Genomic DNA, 25,427 nt, shown 5'->3' with positions numbered 1-25,427 from the left:
GCCATTACAGTGAATAGTTTTACACACGCAGCTGAAGCAAGGTGAGAGGCAGAGAGGGATGCGGAGTCCAGCGGGAAGCAGGCAGGGCCATCCTATGTTGTGTCTATTAGAAAAACAAAGAGAAAGCTGTATGTACATTTTAGGTATGCATTTAGTATTTATACTGCTGTTTCTGAGCATAATCCAAACATAAAAATGTAGATAGAAAAATCAACCTTCCTGCAGGATTTAAGTAAAACTGCCTTTGGGATAAATAAACTATCCCTTCCTTTCCACAAGGGTGACTTTAACCCCTTCTGGCAATAAACAAAGGTCTTAAAGAGAGGGCAAATTTAGTGCTTGCCGTTTTAAGGTCCTGGTGTAAAGTGGTCTTACTGCAAATAAGCATCACTCAGATTATCCGCAATGCTTTTGAATAAAAACAGGAATGGCATAAAGGCTTATTATTCACCAAAAGATGCACAAAACCTGCCCTTTGGCTCACATACGCTGCTCAGCTGTATGAACCAAAGGTGGCAACTTTGAATTGAGAGGAAGACCTGCCCATTACCCCTTACGCACAGGCTGGCAGTGGGCACCATGGCAATACCTGACCCTAAAAGCACAGAGCTCCTCCAGAAGAGGCGCAGGCTGAATGTTGCTGCACTCAGGCTCTGCTGCCTCCTCTCCCAGGCACAGAGGCTGCCAGCACGGCAGGCAGGTGGGCAGGCAGGTGTCGTGGGTGGGAGGGAGCAGCTCTGGCTGGCTAAAAGAAATGTGCGGTCACAGAGCCCCCGCCAGAGCCCTAGCACCACCACCACTGCCCCATGCTTCCCACAGCCACGACTCCCTCCCAGGAGCTCCTTGGATATTCCCACTGGACATGGCATGGCTCCAGCTCCCCAACGGAGAGGTATTTGGAGGCTGTGAAGAAGCGGGGTCTCCACCAGGACCTTTAATCATTGCCCAAATGCTCTCAGGAGGACAGCACTCAACAGAAGAGTGAGGGGGGGTCCCTCTGAGAATGGCTGGGGGATGGGGAAAGGATTGCCTCCTTCTTCCTCCCATCACTCCCCACATCTCAAAACGGTTGATGAAAAAGAAGATGGGGTAAGGTGGGATTTTTTTTTCTGGAATTTCTCAAGTCAGTGACTCTTCAGCTAAAGCGAAAATGGCTACAACTTTCAAGGTAAGCATATCACTGCAAATCTTCACAGGCATGGCAGTGCCTCACGCACCCACGCTTCCCCAAGGCCTGGCCTCGCAGACCATGATCTCTCAAGGAGCTTCACAGGCTCCTGTCCTGGTCACAGTGCAGCCACAAAGCAGGGGAATATGGTGTACAGAGGGAAAGAGAGGTTTTACATCCCCAAACTACACTTCCCATCAGGCATTGGCACAGCATTTCCAGATCAAATGTGAGGTCACTTTCAGCTGAATTTTTTCAATTTTAACAAAAAAAAACCCTTTTTTTAATAAGCATCTATTTACGTGACAAATTTTTCCCAGAAAAGCATATATGCTTTCCTTCCAAAAATCTGTTTAGTTAAGAATCCACATTTCTACTGAATAACAGTCTCAAAAGACAATCTCTTTGAATTACTCACAGAAAACTGAATAAATCACAACAGCAAGACATACGATGAAGAAATATTTCCTAAGTTCCTTAGGAAAAAAATAAGCCCTTCAATAAGCGATGGCTAAAATTCAGCAGAACTGGTCCCAGCAAGTGCAAATCAGCTATTGATTTCAATGAACCTACGTCAATTTACCCCAGGTGAAGTTCTGGCCCACTGAGCTCAGGGAAACAAAATGTCACCTTTACTTTCTAAACACTCTTTCTCAAATCATATTCCCCTAGTAATAATGTGCAGCAAGTGTTTAGCTCAACATGCCTCTTATAGTTTCTGTTTGGGAGATGATTTTTCTTTTTAATTTCTCTGTCAGGCACACTTATTGAAGCGCACATGCTTTAGACAGATGTAACCTGCAAAAAAGGTTTGAAAGACAGTGATTTATTTATGAAATTCCTGGTTGAGAGGGTGAGGTAAGCCACACGAAAATTTGAAAGCTGCTCCCTACTGCAAGGCATATATGTAATATATATAAAACATGGGGAGGGAAAGCATTGAGGATATTTGGGCACAGTGCCCACACAGGGCAGAATTGCAGTGGGATAAAAGGGGCACCGGGTGGGGAAAAAGCTGGAAGGAGAAGCTGTGCTCTGCCTTTAAATTCACTTTGCTACCTCAAGGCCAACAGTATTTATTATATGGGATTTATACATACATCAAGTTTTTGTTCTTGTGTATTTTATACCATGTAGTCGACATAGCGATCAAAGCTGAAGCTCCACGGTGGGAGCAGAGCATAAATTCACTGAAAGAAAAGTTCCTGCACTAAAGTGTTTTGCTCCTAACTAAACTCCTGTCCACGCCAAAATCCTTTGCTCCAAGTCAGAGGCGTTTTAAATTGCAGATGACTCCCACGAAAGTGGGCACACTGGAGGCCCAGGACTGCCGACGTTCCCTGGGGACACAATTATTTGGCTGCACAAGTTCGATGGCCACCCGTGCCAGCGCCCGGGGGTGACTGTGCTCTCCCTGCGAGAGCCTGCTCGGCCTGGCACTGCAGAAGGTGAGAGGGCTGGCAGATGTGCTCTGGCAATGCACTCTGTGGCATTTTAAGAGGGACTTCTCATAGTCCGTCTCCCACAGTTCAATGCCCCTATAACAGAGCCGGCTGCAGAGTAAGTGCTTCCTAACCTCAGGCAAGCGGGTGACTGGGAGGAGGCAGCGGAAGCATGGTCCCTCCCCGCGCCACAGCGTGAATCACCAGAGACTGTGCATACGCGCTGGAATAAAGTAATTGAAGGTCACCGATGTGGAGAGGAAAAGTACATTTCATGCAGGTTGCAGCTAACGGGTGCAACAAACCAAGCTGAATGATGGGAGAGAGAAGGATGCAGGGAAGAGCAGCAGGAACTGGGGCTGGAGAGGCGCCCCTGGATGGTACCGAGTCAGTCAGGGATATATCCAAACACCTTTAAAAGACACATCCAAAGAAAAGAGGTTTTTAAAGTATTTATTGGTCCTGTACCTAGCCGTGAGTGACAGTTTTTGCGGGCTTTTCAGCTGAAATGGCATTGAGAGGGAACTGTAGGGGTGAGGTGGTAACACGTGAACTGCTACTTCAGAAAGGACAGCCCATGCACAGAGACAGAACTGTCAGACTGCTGACGCTGGGAAAGCAGGAGTTGCTACAGTAAGGTGCAGCAGCAGTCAGGAAGAGCTTGGAGATGCTCTACATCTTACCGAGGAGGACAGGAAAGTTATATTCAATAAGGTGGAGAGTGGGGATTTCGCAGAGAGATTCAAGGTATGAGGAGAAAGGGAGAGATGTGATGTGAACGACCACTTAGAAAGATGATCCTAACAGGAGTACTGGGACACCTTGCCAAAGGCAGAGGTCACCATTGCCACACAAAGGGAAAAAACAGTTTTGGTTATAAAATGAGGTTCTGCTCCACCATCTTCTCCATCTTCCTGGCACATAACATAGAAAGCGACATCAAACCCCAGGGGTACAACGTCAAACTCCCTCACAGGGCACTGGTTCCAGGATAAAGCTGAGCTGGAAGTGCACTTAAGGAAAAATTGAGCCAAAAATGACCAAGGAAACTGTCTAACACTGGAAGAGACAAGCCCTTGAGTCACCCAACCCTGCTCCAGCAGTGAGGAGTGAGGTCCCTTGTGCCCTCCAATGGGAAACACAGTGACTTAGGAGGCTGCCAGTAGCCCCCTGCCAGTGAAAGGGGTTAGAAAAGGAGTCCTCATCTGCAGTGTAAGAGCTATTGCTGGCAAACTTACAGCTGAGGACATTAAAGTTTCAGACTAGGTAAACCATATTTGTTGTGTCCTATCTTTCTCCCTGCATGGCGGGAATGTTAGATGGAGGGCAAGGCGAGGAGAGGCCTGGTGTTGACAGTTGCTATGTGGATGTACACAGGAAAAGACAGCGTTAGTCAAGATGGGAGATGAGAAGAGTTTGGGGAGTGTCCACAGAGTAAATCTGAAAAGGAAGATATGGCAAGCGTTGGAGAGAGCCCCAGGCTGGTGGGGCCAGGGGTGGAAAGGAGATGAGAAAAGAGTCATGGAGAGATACCAGATGTAAAAGATAACACCCCAGTACAATTTCACCAAGAATAAAGGCTTCTGAGCCATCACTTTGAATCCACATGTCCATCCTCCACTAGTAAAACCATTAGACAGACAAGAATTAAGAGGAGAGAAATCACTCGCCTGCAAACAGCTTGCTGAAGACATGACATTCCCGAAGAAAAATGTACACAAGCGTAAGCAGCTTACAAGAGCGAGCTATCTCACCCGGCTCACCCCCCACGAACACTATTAAATCCATGAGAATCAGAACAAGGAAATTGTCAGGGAGAGGCTGCGATTAGCCAGGGTCTCGGCTAGAAAAATAGTTTATGAATTGTCATAAAAATTTAAAGCTCAACCTCACATTAGCTGCTGCAGTGTCTCTGCTCCCACCTACAGTACAGCTCGTCTCCCTCTATCTTCATCACTGACTGTGCCAGTACAAGGGGGAAATCTTCTGAATGTTTCCCCAAAATTAAATGCTGAAACGGCATATCATTATTTTTGATATTCAAATCTATTATTAATAAGCTATACACTACAAAAAGATTCTGAACATGAGTGATACATCTCATAATTCTGACCTATTAACAGAAGTACAAGAGTCTCCCTGGACCAAAAAAATAGTTGTTAAAAAAGATGAATCGCTTACTCAAATCAAAATGACATGACAGTTCCATGAAAGATTTCAAAATAAAAGTTAATAAGTTAATGGATTCATTTTACTGCTCCTAAGACACAAACAGACAATGCAGAACAGTCAGTCATCTTCTTATTAAATAATATGAATCAACTACTCCATCATGTTTGTATTAAGCAACAGGCAATAATACTCTTCCTGATAGTGTATTAGGGTGAGTGTGCCAGTAAGAGGACAAGGCCAAAGCACATTCTTAATTTTCCCTGGAGTCAATGAGCACATACTTAAAAGTTTGGCGTATACCCAAGTATTACCCTGAATGCAGGGGCAGAAGCATTGCCCCAGCTGAGGGCCACCATTCAAGCCACCAAAACCTTTCTGTTTTGCAGTCTCTCCTAATCCTCGTGGTTCAGGTGAGACTCATCTCTCCAGCTGACCTGTCATCCACCGCGCAGCAGAGTGCAGGGAGCCCTGGGTGTCACCTCTCTCAAACGCCTCTCCCAGGAAAGAGTGCATTTCCCTCTGAGAATACCTCATAGCTACTGAGGGAGGCCAGGCGAGTGGCTTGAACTAGGCTGATGGCTTTTCAGGGGTGAAAATGAGGGGAGAGAAACACCATGCTCAACCTGCGGTGGAGGAAAACGTTTCTGAAAACTTTGATTAAAAAAGGATGTTTCTTCCAGTGTGAGGAGAGTAAAAATAAAATGACATTTCCCTGATATAAAAATAATTCTTCTGGCTTCTTTCAAGTACTGTAGACCAGAAATATTCCAGAGGAGAGAAGAGAGACTTGGAAAGAAGATTGCCTTTGGGGAGTAGTGGAGTGACTTTCCCCAGGCCCGTGGAAGTCCTGTTCAGGTTTGGTTGCATTATGTCGGTTTGATAATCAAAGTCTTTATATGCACAGGAGTTATTTTAGTAAGAACAAGGGGTAACACAAAATCTTCCAGTTGAAAGTGGGCTGCATTGTACAGGCATAAGGGATTTCATTACCTACTCAGAATAGATAGATGTGAAGGCTTTAATGTAGGAAATCAGGTGGTGAAAGGATAGGAAACAAACAACTTGTGGTTCCTGCCATTTAAGCATGAAAGGGGCACGTGAAGAGGCATTGATTTCAGCCATGCTAGGCTGAAGGGTGAGGACTATTCACACAAGTAAGGCTTTGGAGGATGGGGCTTGTAAACTGCATCCACTTAAACAAAAGTCTGGGGCACCTTTTTCAAGAGTACCTAAGTCTGGTTTTCAAAAGGACCTTCCCCTCTTAAGTCACTTAGGATATAGCTACCCCTTCCAGCAGAGCCTTGGAGGGGCTTTGCCTCCCTAGTAGTGGGAGGGATGAGGGGGGCTGTGGCCAAAGCAGGACCTCTGCAGACTGCTGGCGCGGAGCTAGCTGTACCAGTGCGGGTGGCATGCTAGGGGCTGCACACTATCCCACATTTTTCATTCCCTCAGGCACTTTCCAAACTGTTACCTTAAGCTTGCAGCAGGCTTTCAGCAGAGGTCTGTTAGGCTTTAAGCAGTTTCTAACTGTATTTATGTGCTTTATCCCTTGAGTAGGATAAACAGGTTAGCAATTAACTCTAGCTTCCTGACCTCTAGCTGGATAACCAGATCTCTAATTATATTTTCAGTGGCAGTGAATCTCCAGAGTTGTGTGACACTATCTGAAAGTTTCCACTGCCGTGTAGTGTCTGCAGCTCCATGTGGAAATTGGCAGCTGAGAAAGTATTGGCAAAACAGAAAGCCAATTTTTCCCCTCCCTGGTACTTCTGCTTCCTCAGCACTTCCAATCTTTCCTCTCTGTTGCTTGGAAAATACTTACCCTGATAGGTGATTCCTGGTATGCCAGGCAGCTCACATTGAGAAGCAAAAGATTCTGAGAAGTATTTTATTCAAAAATCCCTTTTATTTAATAGGATCCTCATGATAAAGAATGTTCACAGGAGTCAAGCAACTGGAAAGGAATAATAAGCCCCATGTCCTTTATAGGTTGTTTTCAATGGTTTCTCAATAGAGAAAACTATGTTGGGAGAGAGGGTGGTTTTATTTCTTTATACTGCCACAGAATTATTATTTATGAAAAAGAAAAAAAGAAAAAAAAAAAAGTAATGTACCGCTTACTGTAGGAGCATAACTGACCTTCAGAAAGGTGATATAGTTGGAGGGACAACTCTGGAACTGGCAGAGCACATCTCAAAAACAAAGTATCTGGATGGCCTAATGCCAGAAGCTAACAGTGACAAAGCAGAGCAATTTGGAAAATCAGCTTGCTGTCATCCTGTATGCATGTAACTCTTGAAATAAAACAGTGATCTAATATAAAGGAAGTATATGGATTCACTCTGACAGCAATGCCAAGCATCCATTCTAAGCAAGTGCCACACACATTCTCTTTTTAAAACGGGTAAAATACACAGTAAATTAGCTATGTTCACATCTTCAGAATGAGTGGTCTTTGCACTGATTTTTCTATGTGGTTTCCCACTATCTGTACAGAAAATGCATGTCTGCGTCTGACCCCACTTCTTGCTTCATTACCCATATGAATTATCCTTTCTGAAGACAGATGTGGAAGAACTGTTCAAGATCTGCATCAAACCAGGAGAAAAATAAACTAGTTCTTACTTACACAGAACATGATACTTTATTGTAACAGAAGCTGGTTTGGATTCACACCACAAACACTTCCACACTTTTTTGTGCTGCAAACAGATTAGTCTGGAGGGCTGCACTGAATGTCCCTGCCATCAGGACAAATGGGTGTTCGGACACTAGTAGATTCCTTCTCAAGAAGGCAGAACCTAAAGTAAGATGTGCACGCCATGATATAATAACCTACAAAAGTAAAGGCCAAGAGAAGAAAATATGGTGTACACATCTGCTGGAAAGTTAATTATACAAGTCTTAGAGGACCAAGGCAAAGTCATTTTAGAAGTCTCATTTTGTTTCCCTCAATGGAAAAGAAACAGTGGCAGAGGTGAGCTGAATAGTTCCTGCTTAGATCTTTCCTTTCTCAGTGGCTTCCTTGCTTCTCATGCCTTATCACCAATTCTGTGCAGCAGGGGCCAGTGAACTACACACCCGGCACCAGCCAAGTTCTTACTTTGCCCGCTCTACCACTGCCACTCCTCCAAACCAAGTATAACAAAAAAAAAATTGTGTTGGTTGCGAAGCACTTAGGGGCAGCCCCCAGCACATTTCAGATAGTCCATTACCAGCTCCAGGTAAGGTGTGCCTTTGTATCTCTGGCCATTTCGCTTTCTGGGTTACCTCTCTACAGAAGAAGGTTGCATGCAAGGGAGACTACAAAACACAGCAGCATTTCATAGAAAGAGCAAAATCAAACATGCACCTGAAGCTATAAAGAAGGAGGAGGCCAGAGAAGAGGAGAAGTAGCAGTGTTATCCCACCTATGCAGTCATGATATTTTTTGCTCCCCACAAATTCCTTGCTTGGCCTGTCTCATCCACATCGTGTTACAGCTTCTCCTTCGGACAAGAAGGACTGTTGTGTACGGTACTCGTGTTCTCCATGTGGGACAGTGCAGACCAGGCTCCAAGCTCCATGGGTAGCATTTTCTAAAGCAGCGAAGCGTAACAACAGAAATGGACCACAGAGGTTCACATCAAGAAGAGTATCAAGAAGAGTATAGAGATGTCTCCTCCAGCTGTTAGCTTTACGAGAAGGAAGGGGAAGTAGTGGAGGGAACAAGTGGCTAACCTAGTTCATTGAAAAAGACAAGACAAAAGCCAAACTGAAGACGGCCAGGACAGAACTAAGGCTGAAAGAAAGAAACTCGTAACAAAGGTTACCCACACAGTGACTCTGGAGAAGAGATGCCCAGTGAGCCATAGCTGCTGGAAATACACATTTCCTGTATTTGTACAGAAAGAAACCAGTGTGATTGTGGTATGGAAAGCAGGTGAGAGATATTCAAAGGGAGGTATATCTGAAGTGGTGTGTAAGAAAAGAGGAAGAGAGAGGAGATCAACTGAAATTTTAATTGGTCTTATCTTTTAAAGCAGTGGAATAATTTGTTTCATGGAAAACTGTGGGACAATGACTTAAGGAAGGACCTTAAGCGTCCAAATAAACTGTGTGGAGGATATACCTATGAGTCAGTGCATGTAATACAGTTTAGCAAGGGATAAAATATGCTGGATGAGGCCAGACTTAGTAGAAGGACAAAAGCACCTATGAACTTCATGTCCATTCCTGTGTTGAGCATCCAGCCAATACAGTGCCTGCTCGGCTCGCATGGCACAGCCGGAGCCATGCAGCTGCCCAGCTGTCTCCCATGTAGATGGAGACAGCCACACAAGCAACAAGAACACAGGAACAAAATTGTTGAAGAGCACAGATTCAGGGCACAAACCATTCTGAGTGCTCTAAATAACGGTTTAAAAGAAAAAAATACTATACTGTATAATTTATACCTCAGAGAACAAAAAGATAGGGATGATTCTGTTCTTCAGATGCCTGGAAGACTCCAAATCAATCAAGAACAAATAAGTAGGCAGGCTATTCCAAGCTGAGCTTGAAGGGTAATGTGCAAAAAGAGCTGTTTCATGACTGAGTCTACCCAACAAGCGTGTTCTCATCCTTTCTAACCCGCTTCTAGGCTAAAAAAAGACTAGGCATCCTTCCTGCTTCTGAAAGTTCTGCCCTGTTTTCGTGCTTGGCAGAGGTTAGAAAGGCTGAATTCTGCAACTAGCTGAACAACTGCAAATATTTTTTCTGCTGTAAAGCAAAGGCAGGTGATCCAGTGGTTGCCATTGGATAGCCAGCAGTAATAGTACATGCTTTCCAAGAAGCTTTGTCATTTCCCTCTCCCTAGAATGGACAACAATTGCTGCATGGGAGGGCTGGCTTTTTAATGGCAAGTGATATGCATATGCCAATATTCAGGTAGTCTAGTACTCTTAGTACTGACCTCTTGGGCAGTTTTAAAGATTTTTTTTCCTCTTTCCCGTTTGTGTGTTAGTTTTCACAATCCCATTAACAAATCTACTAGAAAACTAAAAGTGATCTACACCCAGATTAAAGCTAGCAATGAAAAGTGGCACTCATCCATTGACATGATCCAAAGATGCCATCACATATAATCACACTTTTAATGTATAATAAAACAATACTTCACACATTTATGGAGTGGAATAAAACCAATCTATTACTGGTGCCTTTTAGTTTGGTTTAGTTTGCTCGAGAAATGATGACTTAATAAGAGCCCTCCTCTCAGAAAGCATGCAGGTCTGAATTAGAAGTGTGAAACTGAATTTATGAAATAACCTTGGCAGTAAATAATAGCACACCTCAAACTGGGATTCATCACACACTTGTGCGGTAGGGAATGGAAGTCAGCTTCATCACACTTAGAGTATCAATCACTCCCAGGATGCAAATTCCGTGAGATACAGAAAGATTACTTTACATAACCTGCAGAAGGTAGTTGAATCGATGTAATAAAAGCTTCAGCAAAGCATTGCACAGCCTACGAGTGTCCTTAAAAACACACTTTTTTCATCATTTTACATATGAATGTATGGTACGTAGACAGATGTACTAGCTCGTAGCTGTGGACGTACTAGGCTTCACTCAAAGATTTATTCAAAGATTTCAGTAATGAGTGTTGATTCTTTTGGTCAGAAGTCTCTCCTGCCTTCAAACAAGCAGCAAAAATCCCATGACCTTCAGTAAGGGTGCGTCTTCCACACTACATGTATTTTTAGTGCTCTGCTTCTTCCTGATAAACTCTGACATTCCTGAGCAGTGCCCAAAGGAGGCTCAGCCAGCAGGGCACACAGCTCCATCCATGTATGTCTACCATCCTGGCTGGGACTGCTGCTTTGGAATTGTCCCCCAGGGACAGAGATGACTTCATGGACTGCAACTCTCTGTAGACCTGCCCCTGTCCCTGCATAGACACCCAAAGGAAACATCTGCATTTCCAAGCAGCCCAGCATCCAGTAGCTAAACTCTTCTGAAAACCCAGCCCCTGGGTGAGGTATATACGTAAAGTTAAAGTCTTTTAAAGCATCTGTTCCAAGAGGTTGGCCAAACCCTTCTGAACCGCTGTCCTCGGTGGCCATGCTGGGGCAGGGGGAGCCAGCATAGCATGGTCAGCCCGGATGCCCACCACTTCGCTGCAGTCTTTGCAGCAGCCAGAAAGGTAACCAGGCGTTTTGCTGTGGAAGGCAAACACCGCAGCCCGAAGGAGACGGACTTTTTTCCTTCACTAGATAATATAATACTTAGGTTCCATTTACTGTATATACAGTCTCCTATTTACTCTGTTATTTGGTAAAGCTGTGTATCATGGTAAACCCCTGTATCATGTATATTGCAAGTGATTTCTGACACCAGGATACCTTAGGAAAAAAGATGCATATAAAATGCGTAGGGGAAAAAATGAAGATCTCTTTTTCATTCTCATGTATTTTACTGTCATCAAAGAAGTATAAACACATATACATAAAAACATAAATCTTAAAGCTCATTTTATATGCTTTTTATATATTAAACAGAACTGTTTACCTTCAGTTTCTTATTGTATTCCTTTTGAAAAGAGATTAATGTAAAAAAGTTTTAAAATGAGGCATTCCACTGCCACTTCTTTTCCATTGCACTATTTATTACTGCTTTGAGACTGCAGAAAAGAAAAAGGATGCAAATGGCACTTTATTCCATAAGTCTTTGAGTCAAACTCAGCTGCCTACCATGCTGATCAGATTTCTTTTTTTTAATTTTGGCAAGGGCTAGACATAACCCATCTTCATATTAGATTTTGTAATATAATCCTTGTTATCTAAGCTCATCTACACCTGTCAGCATACAGCTTTCGATTTTTCTTTTCTTGTTATTTCTTTCTTTCTTTTTTTTTTTTAAATTCACACGTACAGTCCCCACCCTAACTGATGTATAAAACATCAGGGTAAAAGATCATAAACTTGTTTTGCCTGCATAAGCATTTCAAAGTGAACTGTTTTTTATTTTATGGGGATATCTTTTTACTAAAAGAAAAAAACATTGGAAACAGTTAAAATGTTATGTTTAATACTGACTTACTATTTAGCTTTTTATAGCTTCAAATCCTAAACAGCATGCTGAAGAATTACTGGGGAGGAACACGAGTTCTTCCAGCACGAGAGCAATCAGATTCAGGCAGCGGTTCTGCAAAGCCTGAGAGGGAGCACGGGGCCGGAGAGCTGGGGAGATCCGGGTCCTGCAGTCGCATCCAGAGGTAATTGAAGTCACTGCCAGCCTCAGTATAACACAACTGGAAGTCTCAATTCAGGAAAAAAAAAAAAAAATACAAACTTACAGACGTGCTTAATTCAGGACACATTAGATCACTGGCATCATCCACCTGCTGGAAATTAGGCACATATCTAAATCTTGAGAGGAGCGTAGCATTCCCTGCTATTACATTTCCATTGGGGTGGGGGGCCGGGGGAGGACGTGGGGGCTGCACTCCAGAGCACATCGGCAACATTCATAACACCCTTCATTCCTCCGCAATAATTCTTCTTCCTGTGTTATACAGAACAGTCATTTAATATTTGTTTCTAGGTAATTAATTTTGGAAATGCTCTTCATTAAAATTGAACAGATCGCCATGTGTTCTGCATGTACGGCAGGAACCCGGGTAACCTGGGGCTTATGCTGTGCAAAGACGGAGATAGAGGAGCTATAGGTAAGATGGAGAGAATGCAGATTTATAAGATTATTTTTAAAATGTGAATGAACCGACAAACCTAATTTTCCTTGGTGCAGGAATGGCTCATCTCTACTTAAGAATTAGTAGATGCTGAACAGTCTGTTGAATATTCAGTGTGCAACCAAGACTTCTGCCTTTGCCATGCCCTCACTGAAAATTATGAAGGATATAAGGCCAGAAAAATAATAAACCTCTGTTCTCAAGAGTTACACTCACTCTACCCACCTCAAACTGTTATTTTGGAGCTTGATTGAAAAGCAGTTGAGAAGGAGAAGGAAAAAAGCAGTCAAACCAGGGCCTTGGCTATAAGGCTGCTGCAGCTGCTCTGTGCCCATTCACACAGGAAAGTTGGGCCATCAGAAACTTCTCCAGAGTCTTCAGGCAACCTCATGTCTTGGAGGGCCAGGAAGGTCAGGGTGAGCTCCTGCCAGCACGCCAGGGAACAATATGACATTAACTGTTGTCTGTGGCTCATCCACACTGAAAAGTTTTGGGGCACCCAGTGAGGATAACTCAATGTTGCATTGCACAACGCTATTCTCTATTCTCCCCAACAAAATGAAAAGGTAATGGTTTCTTTCACTTCCAACCAGAAGACCGGGTGTAATGAGCTTGTGCTCCAGCAAATAACAGGTCAGATTTCCTATCCTTGTGAGGGCTAATTTTCAACGATGAATGAAGAGTTCCACCCACATTATGGGGGAGGTTTGGGGATGAAAATAATGCACACACAATGTGTGGTTATTATCTATCATTGCCATATGCAATTAAAACCTTGTAAAAAGCATTTGGTCATTTGATCAAATTTTTCATAAGGGATCACTCAACTTTGGATGTCCGATCTTAGGCAACTGGGGCCAGATATGGGATCACACAAGCACAGTTTAATTTATATACACAAGAGAAGAAACTTAATTCTGGCATGCTGTAACTTTTGAAGGCTCAATTATTCAACCTTCATACCCCTCAGACAGATGGAATTCAGGAGGAGGAGAACTTTATTACTTGTTTTAAAATAAATGTATCACTGGGTAGGAGAATTAAGTCCTCCACTCACAATTAGCTCTGTAGCACTGTTCCTTGCTTGAAATAATGGCAGTAACAGGCTGTTATCTTTTATGCGATGCTCACCAGAGGTGTATGGGAGCACGTGCAAGGCTAGCACGTCCACTGTTACTTGCAAGTCAGAGCACGAATGCTGAAAGGTGGCACTCTTGGTGGCACACCACCCTGGGTCCCTTAGGGAGCTACAAGCCCTTTGGTCTCTCTCCATCCATCCCCTTTCAGCCTCGTATTTCCTCCTACTTCGGGCCCTGATGCTTCCCTTGTCCTCTTAATCTCACCCTGTTCCTGCTCTGCTTTCCCCTTTCTCCTCTTTTCCCTTGTCTGAACCCCCATCCTCCCTCCATCTTTCCACACTTCTTCTGGTAGTTTCCCCCTCTCCGTACTCCAGCCTCATCCCGTAAAATGAAACAAGTAAGATCACAAGAGAGTGACCCTTACTGGCAGTTCCCCTACTCGGAAACACAGAAATATAAATCACCACAAAGAGAGGCTGCAGGGAAATCCTCCTCCAGCCCACTCACTTCCATCCACGATCTGGTCATGACCGGGTGAGGGGAGAGGCTGAAGCATGTTAAATGCATATGGAGCCTGCGAGGACTGTATCTGGCCAAGGCTAAACAAGCAGCTGTAAACTGGCATGCTCAGAAATATTCCAGTTTGATTAAAGGCACTTCCCTGCCCTACAAAATTCTGAGTTTCTGGACCAACACTTGTGCTAGATCTTCCCAATGAAATAACTGCAGTATTTTTTTAGGATGTTAAAATATATCATTTTCCCTTAATTTCATTCACTGAAATGATTGAACCACAAAACTGACTGCTTCCAGGATAGTTTGCCTTGAGTCAGAGACTAGCTGGAAAAAAAGCTTTCATTGTTAAAAGTTTGGCAAAGCTATAAACAATACTGCCAGTCCTAAGCATTAAGAAACTACAAATCAGGCCATGCTCAAAAAGCCTCATAGAGGCGTGATTTTTTCAAATAGCAGTAAAAGCAGGCACCTCCAGTTGAGGTGGTTTAGCTTTCTCATTGCATTTGCAAGGCTTCCCTTGCAAACTTGGCAACTTTGCAAACTTGAGAAGCTTTTCATTTGAAGTGAAAGATGGGCTGCTTATATTTTCACTTGTCTCCTGGCTCTTGATCTGGATGAAAACATCAAGCACTGAAACACTCAAATCAAGACGGATGGCAAAACTATATAAGCAAGAGGAAGCAGCATCTTATGATGAAAAGCATCAAGGAATGTATCTATAGGTGATAGCACCAGTGTGTCTATCATGCTCTTCATATCTCTTACAATAAAATTCCAGCCAATGAATCTCGGCTCTGTGGTTAGTTATGTGCTCCTTTCCACTGCTTCAGATAAGATTTCATGGCATGACAAAGCACGTGATTTAGGGGTAGCAATACTCAGTATAGCAAGAATAGAGTTCAGCTTCTTGCCCTGATCTTCTTCCTACCTTGCAGCATGTCTATCTTCTTACTTAAAACTACGATAAAAAACTTGTAACATTTGTAAAGAGGCAGTTTCCCTAACACGTCCCAGTGAAGTCTATAGGGGTGCACATAAACACGGGGATCAAGGCTGAGCCAGCAGCTTACATGAGCAACCCCTGCGAGTGGTCACACCTTTTTAGGTCCAGGCTCCACGGAGATGCATACAGCATCTCTGTGCAGCTACGAGCATGCTGGGGGCTCACTGGCAGCTCCAAGCTGCAGCGTGGACAAGAAACGCGCTCCTGTCTACCATGTGTGCGAGAAAGGGTGCTGAGGAGCTCACTGGACGAGCTGCTTCCCGCAGTGCTGCAGCTGGCTGCCCAGGGGATTGGAGTAAAACTCCCTGGAAGAGGGACCGCAAAGGGCAGTCTCCTGGGTATGCTCCTCTCCGGTCCCTCTGTCCTGCTCTCCAGGGCCACTAGCTGCTCCAGGTGCTTTTGCATCTGCTGACTCTTCTCCTAGAAAGTGAACCTATGCATAACATATGTGCTGACTTGATATCCAGAGGAGCTGTTAAGAGAGAAAAGAGGTACCAAAAGATGATTAGATGGATGCTTGATATTCCTGCAGCTTCCAGAAGAGTTTCCTGAATATGCACCTAATCCCCTCCCGGCCCTCTTTCTAAATGGCACACCAACTTTGGCAACTGCCACGCAAGGATGCTCCTAACACATCTGAAACTTCCCGGGGCATATATTGCATGGAACTGATATCACTGCCAGCAAGATATGGGCCGCCAGTCCAATAATAATAAACTGAGCTGTATGGGCATAGAGATGGAAAGAGAGATGCAAAACGTACAGGGCAAGAATCCCAAATGTTCTTTTTCAAAAAACGGGGAACATTTCAAAGTGAGTATCAGGCATCTGTTGTTACACACTAAAGGGGAAATCTTTCCACTGGATCCACAGGGCAAGTCTGAGATAAGCAGCCAGAATGATAAGTTATCTCTGTTGCGATTCAGGAAATATAGATGCTTCAGATGCTAATGGTGTGTCAGCGGGGAAACAGACACACAGCGGACTGGGGTTAAGTAAGCCTAGGAAGGTGTTTATTCATGTATAACATTTGCAGAGAAGGTGACTCCCTACCTCGCTCCTGGCTGCCCAGAGGAACTGCTTATAACCAAAAATATGCTCGGAGAAGTCAAGCAGAAAGGTCAGGCAGGGTGGGGGGCGAATCCCAGCCATGACAGCCCTCCCGTCAGCGCTGGTGCTCCCCGCCACCGTGCGCGTCCCGGGAAGGACGGCAGCCTGCCCGCCTGCGCCTGCCGACCCGCCGCGCCTCGGCGTAACCCAGCCGGGCTCCTGCGCTGGTGCCGGTGGAGGGGGACCACTGCCAGCTTTCAGAGAGCATAACCTGCCACAGCTCAGAAGAATTAGAGGTCACTTGTGCATCCTTTTGCACTGGGCTGGATCAACTGTAGCTGAACCATTCCCGGCAGACATTTGTCCAATCTATTTTCAAAATCCTCCCACTGCCACTCTAGGCAATCTATTCTTGTGCTTTCCAACTGAAAGTTAGAAAGCTGTTCTTAATGTCTAATCTAAATCATAAGTCAACTTTAAAAATGACAAGTACAGTTAAAAGTTTCAAGATTTCTCCTAATAACAAATGTGGTTTTCATTTTATTTCTCTGTTGGTTGCTGCACATTCAGGGTACCTTCAAATCACTTTTTAAAGCATCCCTCTAGAATCATGATGTATAGAACCCATATTTTTTATTTTTCACAAGAGCTGAGATTGTCATTTAATTACATAAATCCAGGAGTAGGAGATTTAAAGAGAAAAAAAATTGTGATAAAGTCCTGTGAGAGATGCCAACACTGAATTTAGCTGTAAAAGGCTTTTTTTTTTATCCGTATGCCTCACAGACCCATTGCCCAAAAATGTTCTGAAGTGACAGCAATGTCAAGCAGAAAAGACATCTCACCCATAACTAATAGAGAAAAATATCTCAGGTGTGGGAGACAAGTATTCCTATGTATATGCATACATATTCCTTCATTTACCTCTCATCAAAATCCACTTTAACTATCCCAATCATGTGAACGTTGCCTTTCAGTAGACATTTCACAAGATCACATTCAAATAAGTTAATAGCAATAGAGGTAGTTTCCTCCTGCCTCACCAAAGATGAACCCATAGAAAAGTTTGCTCTGGTGCTTGAATTCAAAAATATTGTTCAAAAATAACTGGACTCACTTTCTGCTTCAAGGTTTTCAAAAGAGGGGAGCTATGGTTACTTGCCAACCCTGATGCAAACGCAGAAACACAATGAAAACACAAATAGGAACTCTGATCTTTTATGTCAACAGAACCAGATATGAAGGAAAACTACACCACCTCAACTTTCTAGATACACATGGCTAGGCACTGAATTGTCCCTGGAGACGACCACATTCAACATTTACAACCTCAAAGCTTGTTATTTATCACTGGAAATGCCTAGCTTTTTAACTAGGGTGTCAGTCACATTAATTTTGCTTAACTTTGGCATCCACAGCGTAGTCAGCTATACCTGAGTTACTTACCCTAGGCACTCCATTTCATCCCAGAGCAGACACTTAAACACAGCAGATGAACTGTGCCTCCTGTTGACTGCAAATGGCCCCTGCATTGTAGACATCTGAAGTTAGGTGACATGATCCTCACCCTCACTACCTGCGTCCTTCTGTCTAAAACTACGCAGGGAAGAGAAAGAGAAAGAGAAAGAGAAAGAGAAAGAGAAAGAGAAAGAGAAAGAGAAAGAGGAGAGGAGAGGAGAGGAGAGGAGAGGAGAGGAGAGGAGAGGAGAGGAGAGGAGAGGAGAGGAGAGGAGAGGAGAGGAGAGGAGAGGAGAGGAGAGGAGAGGAGAGGAGAGGAGAGGAGAGGAGAGGAGAGGAGAGGAGAGGAGAGGAGAGGAGAGGAGAGGAGAGGAGAGGAGAGGAGAGGAGAGGAGAGGAGAGGAGAGGAGAGGAGAGGAGAGGAGAGGAGAGGAGAGGAGAGGAGAGGAGAGGAGAGGAGAGGAGAGGAGAGGAGAGGAGAGGAGCAACTGCCTCTGCTTACCATTTTCTATCAGCAGGTTGAGGCCAGCCACATGCCCTTTCCGAGGTGCCCACTTAATAGGATTGTAATTACAATAACCTAGAGTCCAGTTCCAGGCTGAGCATTCCCTTGGAAAGCAGGGTATCTAAAAATTAGGCATTGTAACACTGAGCTTCAGCCCCCTTCTAGGTATCTAGCCTAAACTGAATTTCTAGTCTCTTTTCTGTACCTTTAGCAAACACAAGGGAGGGAAGAGAGCTTATGGCTATCCTAAACAATTTAACTATTGCTTTTACCACACCACATCTAACACCTGGTATGCAGCTACCATCTTTGCGTGTCTCTGAATGAATATATACACACACACACACACACATATATATATGTAGCATGTGCCTTTTTCTTTATGGACATAATAGCAAGTTATGCTAAAATCAAAAAGCCTATCTATGGTCTTGTCTTTTGCAGTCTAACCTAAGACAACAAATATGCTCCAATGCAAGGTCCAGGTGAGTTACATTTCCAGAAAAGAGGAACAACCATTTCTATTCATTGTGTTGACAATGCACTTACGATCTGAAGGTATGTAATTTCCAAATGGCCTCAATTTTCACCCTCAACATGTCTGCAGGACATATAGCACCATGCTGAAAGACCTCAGCTATGTCTGGAAGAGCTAGTTCTGCCATGGCACTTCCTCCATCTGAAGGCAGTCCCTCTCAATCCATTCCCTGCTCCTTGGACTTTTCTCTTCGATCCACCACAGATGAAAATTCTGCCTGTGCCTGCTTTCCCACCATTTGCCAATCCTCCCTGCATGGCTCAAGAAGTCCGAGACTTTTTTACCCACCCAGCCCTGGGCACTACAGCTTCTTGCTTAGTCAGTGTCCTCAGTAAGCTGTCTTTCCTTTTGCCTTTCAGACAGCAGCATCCTCCTTCCAGTCCTCAGACCCAGGTTCCTTCTTCACCCACCTCTAATTTCTTCGCCAAACCATTCCTACCCCACTTTTCTCATTTTCAGCTCTCACTCCTAATCTGAAGACAAAGTCATAGTTTCTCTTCCCCTTCCAGCTTCCAGATGTGCACCTGAATCTGTGTCTCCATCTTCTTCCTTTTTCACCCCGTTCCTTCCCCCCCACCTCCGTGCCAGGGAGCTTTGCTGTCTGGCCTGTGTGCCTGACAATCACGAGTCTCTCAGGAAGCAGCGCAGACCAGCCAGGAGGAGATGCAGCCTGTGTGCCTCTCCGGTGGCCTTGCACTCAGTTACTGCTTGTGGATGGTGCATGCGTGCATGCGTTCAGAGGAATGAGCGAATGAAGGTTTTCTTAGGGAGAAGAGAACCTTCAAAGATGCCTGCTGCTGCTTTGCTGCATACGTACAACCTGTTTGGTTGGTTTTTTTTTTTTCCCAGACTCTCTTTAACTTGACCAAATTAGCATAGCGGTTTTTCTTTGCAGCCTGGAACTGTGATTTTTGTTCTCATTCCTGAAGCTCTGGCTGACAACCGAAAATTTTGGCCTTCTTGGTACAATCTAGCAACATTATAACCAAGATTTTTTAACTGGAAGTACCAGGCAACTATAGCAAGAGGCAGCTCTCCCATTCCCACCTATAATGACCGAGACACGGTCAGAGAGGAGGCAGAGAAGAGTGAGGTCTTTATCTCCTAGCCTTAAAACCAAACACACAGATTTTAAAATGTATTTATTTTTTCAGCAGCCGTGAATACGGACCTCTTCCAAAATAATGTATGAACACTGGATGTTGATCAGATTTTTCTGGATATTTACTGGATAAATATGTTGGTTTAGTGTAAAAAATGGCTACAAGAAAAAGGAAGAAAGGAAATAACGGAGGAGGAGCACAAGAAGCCCTGCAAGAAACATTTGAGGGCTAGTAGAAGACACTAACACCACTGAATTGCCCTTGAGTAGTCCAGCCTGACCATAATGGACCAGCCCAAGAGGCTTGAACCAGCAATGCCAAAACTCTGGAGCAAAGGACTAACTCAGAGACCCTTTTGGCTGCATAAAGACCTCCTGTTTCGAGAGGAGAGCGAGTTGTCGTGAAGCCATGGCAGGGAAAGCAGATTGACACAGGGTCCCCCAGAACTATCGGTGCCAAATGCAAAAGCTACTGTCAGCTCAGAAAATGCTTTACTGACATGCCGAAGATAAAAATTCTGTATTGCCAACCACCCTCACCACACATCCCAAAACGTGCCATATGGCCAAAAGTGCTACAACTGATTTTGCCGTTCCTCAGGTTCTGGTGTGAATTGACAATGAGTTTAACATATAAATTGCATCATCTTTTAACTTTCTGTGATGTATAACATCGGACAGCTTTGTCTGGGACAATCCATCATGAACTAGTCTTGTTGACATTTTGGATTCTCTCTTCTGACCTTGTCCTTTCAGCACAGGCATAATTGTGCTTATGATAATTTTATTCCCAGTTAGGCAGGGATTTTGCACACCTTTGAGTTACAGAATAACTAAGAAGCCAGTTCTCTGTACGACTGCTGAAACGAGGCACCTTGAACCAATTTATGCTGAAGCGCAGTCCGGTGTTGTAGCAGTAAATAAAAGTGAGTAAACTCACCTCTCTCGGTGCGCATAAGTAGGTTAACTCTCTTTAGTCATGTTTACTGTTGACTATACCACAGGTGCAATCTCAGCTGGGGGCTCCCTACTGAGGAAACACCAACCATATGTTTGCACAGCAGACAACGGCGGGGGTGGGGGGGTGGGGGTGGTGTACAACCCAATCCTCACGATGTGAAGGGTCTAGCGGGCAAAAGGGGAAGGATCCAGGCTCGTTTCTGCCACCCAGCTCACGTGCAGAGAGCCTCCCAATTCAGCCAGGGAGCTGTAGGTTCAGGAATCAACACTAATTTGTCCATACTTACATACCATCATGGGGTTTTAGGGATTTTTTTGTAGACATGCAACACTTTAGCTATTATCTAGGGTGATGGGGAAATCTTTTTTCTTGAAGAATCGACTGTTTGGTGTCACTTTAGTGAGAATATACAATTATTATGGCACATGAATTATTTGAGCTGTTCCCTATGAAGACTGATTGCCTTTCGCGGGCAGTATGTGGGAGCAGCAGAGAAACTCCTGCTGTTCTAACTGGTGTCGGCACCCCCAGACAGTCAAGCATCGCTGCAGAAGTGTGACCATCATTTCACCTGGCTTGAGCGCCTACCCTGCTCTCGAAACAAAAGAGTGGTCTAGCTTGTTTCAAACCACCAAATTTACACGCATGTGAGAAAATCTGCTGGACTGCAAATGTTTAAAATTAAACTTTGAGCTGTCACTCGCCACAGCAAAGAGAAAGGGACATCCCACCACATCCATGTCTGCATTTTTAGGGAAGAAACAGCTGTGTCAACTGTAGCCTCCTTTCAATATAAAACTACTACACCACTTATTAGATTATCATAACGAATAGGCTATTACACTCCCGGTGTGATAACTGGGTAACTGGACAAGTGCAGGTGTGTTTTAGTTGAAGATCACAACGTCACCCACTCACTTCTGCCCTCTTCAACACATTTTTCAGCCCCTTCAGTTCTGCTGCTAAAGCTGATGGGAGGAGATGGAGGGACAGACATCGACTTGACCAGGGGAAGAAGTAACCTCCTACAGAAACAGTTGCTGTAAAGCTGGAAGGAGTGGCAAACAGTGGGAGCTCTGCAGGCTGCTACCTTTTTTTTGCTGCTTGCCACAATATTCTTTTGTGTTGTTTCTGAATCTGCTTCCTTTACATATGTCTTTCAGCTGTTTCTGGCTGGAGGTTGTTGTTACTGGAGGGTGGATATGTTGCTGGAGATGCTATTCAAGTTCACAGACTTCTGGCATGCTGCTAACTTCTACTGCCCTTGGCGCTCTTGCCCCCTGTCAACCAGACTTTATTTGCCATTAAATTTAAAACAAAAGGTATCTGTTATTTAAAATAAAAAGTATCTGTTGTTTTTCAGAAAGACTAGCTCTCTGGGGAATAGTGACTGGTTTTTAGCATTGGTCTGGCTGCATGGCCTAGGCTTCGTACCTGAAGGCAAGGTGCTTCTGGAGCTCAGGGAGGCAGCCCAAGAACAAGACAATTTCCTCTTATCTCCTCCACAGCCTCCTTACCTACTCCATTTCTGGAAGCTGTTACTTAACATAGCATTAAACGTAATTGGTTATCAATCCAGTCCAGAAAGTGAGCAAGAAACACTAATAGACAAGACATGGATGTTTTAGACAAATGCTGAAGCTCATGGAGGAGCGGTAACATCGCAACAGCGGAAACAGTTTCAATTGAGTTGAAAAAGCAATTATCTGGTACTATGGAATGAAGTGAGAACAAGGTAAAATTTTGTGATGTTATGATTCCTCTTTTTCACAGCTTTCTCGAGGTGGGGAGGGGGTTGCCGTGACCTTTGCATTTAACTGTGAAGCCACCAAAGGCCACCCCAGCTCCGCTGCGCGCCTCCTTTCCCAAGACAGCCTCTGCATAGTAACATTTGGTTTGATTTTGGCTTCCTCAGACTTTTCTTCGGGAGCTTTCCTGGAGGCTCAGCACAAAGGTAGACCCGAGGAAGGACCGTGGAGGCTCCACCAGCATCCCCCCAAGAGGCCAGGGATGCTGCCAGGAGGATGGGGCCACCAGCCCCTGGCATCCTCCACCCACGGGTGCTCACCCACGCATCCCCCTCCCACGCTCCTGCCTCTCCTTTTTTTTTCTTTTTTTTTTTTTTTTAATTTATTTTTCCCCTGCAGAAGTCGAGGTTAAAACCCTGAAACCCGAAGCCCTGAAACCGAGCTGCTTGGCCCCGCCGGTGGCACGGCCCCGCCACTCACACCCGTGTCCGCTCCGTGGCCCGGGCGCCGTCGGGTTGGCGGCGGGGTAGGGTGGGGGGTTTCGGGCGACCACAAGCAGCAGGCGGCTGCCTGGGGTGACCGTGCCCCGTGGGTTACGCGTGGGTGGCCGCGGAGCTGAAGGAGTGAAGAAGCAGGGAAGAGGGGGTTTCTCAGCGATTTCCATCTCCCCCCCCGGGCAGGAAAAGGCAGAAACCCGCGTGTCTGCGTGGGGAAGGGAGGGAGAACGGCCGAGGTTTTATTCTTGCGAGAAGCAATTAGATACAAATGAGTTTCACTCACGCGGAGGGAAGAGAGCCCTGTCTCCCCGTCCCTGCCCCTTCGGGGCGGCCGGCGGCCCGCGGGCCAGCGCGGCTGCCCGGGCCCCCGCATCCCCGTCCGCACCCGCGCACCCTCCGCGCTCTCCCGCCCCGCCCGGCCTCGCCGCCGCCTCCGGGGCGGTGGGTGCGAGAAATTCAGGTTAAAGGAGCGGCTGACCCGGAGGTGCTGCCCGGCCCCGCTGCCGGGCCCCGGCGAGCCCCGGGGGCCGGGAGGCGCGGGCCGGGGCCGGGAGCGCTCCGTGCGGCCGGCGGGCGCCGGCGGCCGAAGGAGCCCGGTCTCCCCAGTCTGCATTTTAATCCTGAAATCTGGAAATGGAAATTGTTTGATGTATGAGGAGACGTTATCTAATTAGGGCGTAAGAAATTTAATCTTTCCAGCAGGCAGGTCATATAATTAATGTTAATTTAACGCTCAAATTCTCAGTCATTAATTTTTATTCTCTTAAATGTAGTTTGGCAGGGCCCCCTGATCCATGGCAATGGATTTTACTGGATGTAAGAGCACACTTGGTCTTTGGAGTGAATTACTGCAGCCCTTCCTATCCCAATAACAAGATCACATCATGTATGCATTATTAAGCCATGTAATTGAATGGTCCATAGTTTGCATATCAGACTATTAAAATAATGTGTTTTGCTTTTCTTCCAACACGTAATGTTAAAGCCTTTGCGAATATTTGGTGATTCTGATAATTATCACCAAATTACTACAAATGTTCTCTTCATTAACGTGATTTCTTTCAAGCATTTTTTAAAAATGTGAATAATGCATTAAGTGGTGGCTTGTAAAGTGTTTTTTAAATAAAACTTGTCAACTACAATTCGAAAATGAGACCAAAAGAAAAAAAAAAAAAGAAAGAAAAAGAAAAAGAGAGAGGGAGAATTAACAGTTGCACGGGAAGAGAACAATTCTCCTATAAGATTGGAAAAGACGACTTGCCTTTTTTCCCTATTTCAGATAAGTGACTGTACACCTTTAAAGTTTCACTTCATCGGGAGCAAAAGTGCATGCAATCTAAAGAACTGTCGATTGCAGATGATACAGAACAGATGGAGGAACAAAGTTGGAGCTTTTCCCTTTACAGGGAATAGATGGGGACATAGGCAGACAGACAGAGAGATTGATTTGAAAAGATACTGACCTCTCTCCTTCAGCTGCAATTTAACTTGTCCTGGAAAAAAAAAACCAAGTGAAATCTGCCTCCTCCCCTGCCTGCCTCCTGCCTCCCCCCGCCCCAAGTTCGCACTGTCATCTCAACAAACTGCTGCGCCGATCGCAGAAGGTGAATAATTCTCAATTAACTAAGTAACTAACTTTCTTCTTGCCATCTTGAGTCACGCACTTAACTAAATCTTAAGCCTTCGAGACCCTTCATTATTGCCTTCCCCCGCCACACTATTTTCAAAGAAGTTCAATAGCAAGGCAACAAAAAACACTGCTGCAAAATAAGAGTCTCTTTTAAAATTAAAGAGCTGTTCATTTGCGTCGGAAGAAGTTATTTTTCCCCCTCCTCTAAATTATTTAGGCACCAGAGGAAAAAACCCAACCCACAACACCCCACGAAGCCCCACGCAGCTCGTGTCAGGATCGGTGTCACGGATGCTCTGCAGGGTGCGAAGCCACCTGTGCCCGAGTGAGTAGGCGCTGGCTCAGGTGTGGTGTTGGGCTGTGTGACTCGGGGCATCCCGCAGCGCTGCGAGTGTGCTGCTCCCCGGCCAGAACCGCTCCCCTCCCGCCGGGCCGACCCCGCTCCTCGGCCCCGCTCCTCAGCCCCGCGGGCGGCCGGCGGGGGATGCGCGCTGCGGGGCGGTGCGGGGCGGAGCGGGGCGGGGCGGGGCGGCCGCTCCGCGGGGCCGGGGCCGGGGCCGGGGCCGGGGCCGGGGCCGGGGCCGGGGCTGGCGAGGCGGCTCGCCCCGCCGGGAGCCCGGGACGGCCCGCGGCCCGCTCTTATTTTGGTTGGGAGCGGCAGCGCTGCCGGCTGGAGCAGGGAGAGCGGAGGGAGGCGAACTGTGCTCCTCTGTTTGGTTTAGGGTTGGGTGTTTTTTTCTTTCCCTTTCCCTCCTCTCTCTCTCTCCCCTTCCCTCCTCACTATAGCAACCAACGCCAGCCTGACAAAAATGCACCCTCTGTGGACAATGGCCCAGCCTTC

At 45.5% G+C, this 25,427-nt stretch overlaps 1 long non-coding RNA gene across 1 annotated transcript; it reads right to left on the bottom strand.

The window, feature by feature from the left end:
• On the bottom strand, positions 1–24,536 carry LOC148053401 (uncharacterized). Its single transcript, XR_015708350.1, has 3 exons — positions 24,420–24,536; positions 11,848–12,066; positions 1–103 (listed from the first exon to the last, which is right to left on the bottom strand). It is a non-coding gene; the product is annotated as an uncharacterized LOC148053401 (long non-coding RNA).
• Positions 24,537–25,427: the final 891 nt, after the last annotated feature.

The sequence above is a fragment of the Nipponia nippon genome, unplaced genomic scaffold, assembly GCF_047370975.1.
Source record: "Nipponia nippon isolate SJK-2023a ecotype South Korea unplaced genomic scaffold, ASM4737097v1 scaffold_4, whole genome shotgun sequence".
Taxonomy (NCBI): domain Eukaryota; kingdom Metazoa; phylum Chordata; class Aves; order Pelecaniformes; family Threskiornithidae; genus Nipponia; species Nipponia nippon.
Note: the sequence above shows the minus strand (reverse complement) of the source record. Positions and strands in the feature narration are given on the sequence as shown.